This window comes from Silene latifolia, chromosome Y (assembly GCF_048544455.1).
Source record: "Silene latifolia isolate original U9 population chromosome Y, ASM4854445v1, whole genome shotgun sequence".
Taxonomy (NCBI): Eukaryota; Viridiplantae; Streptophyta; class Magnoliopsida; order Caryophyllales; family Caryophyllaceae; genus Silene; species Silene latifolia.
The window spans coordinates 177,209,052-177,213,704 of record NC_133538.1 but is presented as its reverse complement, the minus strand read 5'-3'; the positions used below and the strand labels follow the sequence as shown (position 1 = coordinate 177,213,704).

At 35.9% G+C, this 4,653-nt stretch overlaps 1 non-coding gene across 1 annotated transcript; it reads right to left on the bottom strand.

The window, feature by feature from the left end:
- Positions 1-4,180: 4,180 nt before the first annotated feature.
- On the bottom strand, positions 4,181-4,287 carry LOC141636127 (small nucleolar RNA R71). Its single transcript, XR_012540761.1, has one exon. It is a non-coding gene; the product is annotated as a small nucleolar RNA R71 (small nucleolar RNA).
- Between the last annotated feature and the right edge of the window lie 366 nt (positions 4,288-4,653).

Sequence of the window (4,653 nt, the reverse complement as noted above, 5' to 3'; positions counted from 1 at the left end):
TAATTCTATTATGTCCTTTAGATTAAGTCTAACATGCAATCGCTAATATTAAACACAATCTATTTGATTATCGCAGCCTATATTAATTCTAACCTTGTCGGTGAAAGTATTAATTCGCTACACTAATTATCAATTCAGGCCTAAATCAAACAATTAGAATAAGAACAATAATCGAACGATAGTTTTAGCGATATTACTAACAATCAATTCATTAACCCCTTTCTAATCAACCTAGATCCCCCTCATCCTAGATGAATGATTTAGCTACTCATAGTGAATTGAACAATAACGATAAAGATAGATGACAACATAATTAAAGACATGAAATAATAACATTGAATTAAAAGCATAAAACTTAAATAATAAATTAATGAAGAACGATTAGTACCTTAGTAATTAATGAGGAAAGATTAAGGAACAAAATATGAAAGCCTAAAGTATTTCTTGCCGTTGAAAAGTAATAAAAGCGTAACCTAATAAATCCTACGAGTTTAGAATATATATTACAAACAAGTCGTGTTTTAGGAAAATATTGAAAGTAGACTATCAAAGAGGTTCCTCGATCGAGCCTCAACATACTCGATCGAGGAAGGTTACTCAATCGAGCCTTTCTCTACTCGATCGAGGAATCAAGTCCAGCATGCTTGATTTCGTCTTAACTTCTCTATTCGTCTTCAAGTCTCCTCGTTTCTCGTGTCAATGCTTCGTGTATTCTACTATGCCATAACCGCAATGCTCATCTTAACTTGATTCATCTCGTAATGCATCATTTCTGCATTAAAATATAAAAAAGCGGCAGTATCGACATTTCGCTAATAAAGGCATATAAATGATATAATAGGCACGAAAACGGTATATAAAACAACATGAAAGGAGTTATAAAAGTGTATATAAAAGTGATACTTCAAACTCCCCCAAACCAAACCTTTGCTTGTCCCTAAGCAAAGCAATCAAACCATACATAAGACAAACATACAAATGGTGAATGAATAACTCAGAGCAAATGTTAAAGCACATACAAATCCCAGCTATCCATTTTTATAACAAAGTAATGACCAAAAATTGTGCCATAAAACAAATTCAAAGGCACGGGTAATTGAATAACGCAACTCAACTCAAGATGTGACATGATACCGAGACTCAGCCAAATACGTTTCAATCTTGCAAGACAAATTAGTTGGATTTTCGCGGTTTCACTCATGCTCTCATAAGGGGTGAGATATATGTAAGATAGAAAGAATTAAGACACTCACTCAACTTATAAAACATGCATGCAATCTAGTGTGATAGAAATTTTTCCAACTAGTACGCATTCACAATAAAGACTAAGTACATGTATCAAGGACAATAAGGTGGCAAATGGGCAAGGGTATAAAAGTGGTTTTTGCCGAAACACGTATGGATATGTGAGGCTAAGACGGTAGTCGCAGCGCTAAACCAATAACCAAATCTAATAAAAATAATTATTATCATCCCAACTAGAGAAATCATATCAACTTTGACAACAAATGAGAGAATATAAAAAACTCTCCAAAAGTGCATTAGACTCTAGTATATACCACTTATGATCTCCTAATAAAACCGATGAAGCAATTCATTTTTTCTTTCTTTTTCTTTCTCTTTTTTCAGAATTTTTTTTCTTTTTTTTCTTTTCTTTGCTTCATAATTCTCTTTTTTTTTTTCAACATAGGAGATCAACACAATTGCTAACAAAATTAAAGCTACTACCCACATGACATAAAAGTCCCAATCCCAACCAAAGTAGCTAAAATAACATGAGACTCAAGCAACTGCGACTGTCCCGAAAAGGTAGGCTAATTCTAGATTGTAGCTATGAAATAGGATACGAAATGGCTACAAAGTTCAAACGGGCTAACAAAACAAGGTAATGTATGGCTTATTTGAACGGTAAGAATCGCCTTTCCTCATGTACTTAATCATATGAATGCGCAAAAATTAAGAAACTAATGTCACACTTATGCAGTTTGATATTACATATTCTACAAGAAGAACCACACTCTTAAGTCTAATTGACAAATGAGACTAGTTTATTAATGTTCCTGGCCTAGGAAGCTCTGTAGACCTCAGAAATTTAAGTGGTTTACCAACATAATAATGTCAAATTTACTCGGCATAAGGCATATTTTGACGGTCAAGACTTGAGTTATGAGCTTTGTTTTTCATTGCTAACATGTCAAAACAATGTACATGGACAACTTAAGTGGGATTCAAATGCAAATACAAAGCAAATTATCATCATTGCTAAACAATTCACCAAGACTCGGCCTAAAATAAAGAAGAACATGTTTTTGTATTTTATAAAATAAATACAAGGAAGGATAGTACCAGCTGTGTAGCAAAAGCTCCCCCAAACCAGTTGGGAAGTGAGGAATGTAGTGACCAGCTGATGTGACTCATATTTGAGCACATTTAGTCCCCGAATTAACCCCGTTCCCATGCTTTCTAGCATATATTAGGGTCATTTCTTATCTTTAGTTCCCCATTTTGCATATTCTTTGAGGTTTTGTGTCCTTGGTAGGAGAGGATTGCTAGCCTTGCATTTATGGAACAAAATGGAGCTAAATGGATCGCATCTAATGACCAAGCATCAAAGAGGAGACCAACACTAGAAGCCTAAGCAAATAAATCAAGTGAATTAGGCAATGATGAAAGATCTGTGCGTCCCTAAGACAGTCCCCACGGATTGTTAGATAGCCAAGAATAAGAGAAGAACCCTGTCCCAGGATCCGAGCGTCCCGAGCTCAGGACGAGCGTCCCAGACCAGGATCTGAGCATCCCGATGCCAGCCCAATTGGATCCCCTTACAGAACCAAGCATGCTTCAGGCCAGGACGCGCGTGTCCCTGGGGAGTTGCTACTCAGGCCGCACATGTCCCTTCGGAGTTGCAAATTATCAAGCTTCTCTTAGGGTCTTAATCGTCATTTAAGCCCTTAGTAACCTTAATCCTTATACTTAACTTTAGTATAAATACCCTATTGTACTACCTAGATTATCATCTTATCATAATCAATCTTAGAATCAAGTACTAATCTCCTTCTAAATCTCTTAATTTAGTCTTAATCAAAGTTATAATACATATTTTAATACTAATCACATCTTAATCTTTCCTTAATCTCTCAATTGTTCTTAGTTTTAGTTGGGTAATTAGAAGATTATTTTGGGTTTATTGGAGGATTGACAACTCTCCATCAATCATCAAGTTTCCTCATATTATTATTTGCTTTATATTTGGATCCTCTCAAGTTGGTATAATCCCTTTACCTTTCCTTAATTATTGTTAATTACTTCACTTACTCATCATGTTTTGCTTTATTAATGAGATTGACATCCTTATTAGCATGTTAAACTTGATCAGGAGTGAGTAGTCTCTTAGCTAGGGTTAATGGGGAATTAGGGGAAACAATCATGGGAATTGATCTATGCTTAATCTAATATGCTTTCATAATCACTTGCTTGCTTGTTGTGATTTCAACCTATGCACATGTTATGTTTGATGAAATGCTAGACTATGAAACCTTGCATTTTTTACCCATCTCTTATCTTTTGAATGAGGCTTGTAAGATATAAACCAACTCAAGCCTTGTTAGACCATGCATAAAGTTGAATAGGAAGAGACTAAGTCAACTTTTATGTGTTGTAAAGTCTTGATCGACTCGGCTCCGGGACCTAAATCTTCCTAGGAATTGTAAGATATACACTAACTCGATTCCATCACAACAATCAGTTGCTTGCATCTATTTGAGAACATGTTTATATGATCTATTTCCATGATTCCCTTATGAACCCATGACACCCTAGTGCCTTTAATCAATTGTTTACAAACCTCTTTAATTTCTTTACTTTGTTTTCGTTAATTTACATTCATCTTGTTGATTAGTTTAGACCACATCTCATCTCAACCCAAATTTGTGACACCCTAAGACATAACTACTTGCAATTGAAATCCTTAATCGATACCCGTCCCTTGGGATTCGACCTTTGCTTATCACTCTACTAAGAGTAGTTTTTAAAGATATAAATATTGTTTTGGTGAGCAGTAACGACTACCTCGCACCAAAAATGGTTTAAGAGCCTAGACAAAGCTACCCTTGGTATTGATTCATGGAAGAAGTTAGCACTTGCCTTTTACAAGAAATTCTATCCTCCGGAGAAGACTAACATGTTGAGAGCCCAAATCACCAGGTTCAAACAAAGGGATGAAGAATCATTATATGAAGAATGAGAGAGATTTAAGGACACTTGTCGCTCTTGTCCACACCATGGACTTAGTGAGTGGTTCCTTGTTCAATAGTTTTAAAATGGCTTATATGAAGACTCACACAATGTTCTTAATATGGGATCCAATGGGAGGTTTACCGAAGTTGGTGACAACCAAACATGGGCCAAAATCGAAGAGATGGCGGTTCATAATTCCCAACATAGTAGGCCTCGAAAGGCCATTAGAGGAGGAAAGAATGAGGTAGATTCCATCACACAATTGGGTGCTCAACTAAGTGCTCATATCGACACCATCAACTTGAAGTTTGAGAAGGCCATGACGAAGCTTGATGAGGCTTCCAAATCACCCAAACAACATGTTAATGCTATGGTGGCATGATCCTCAATCCCAAATGGAGTATGTGAAAGTTGTGG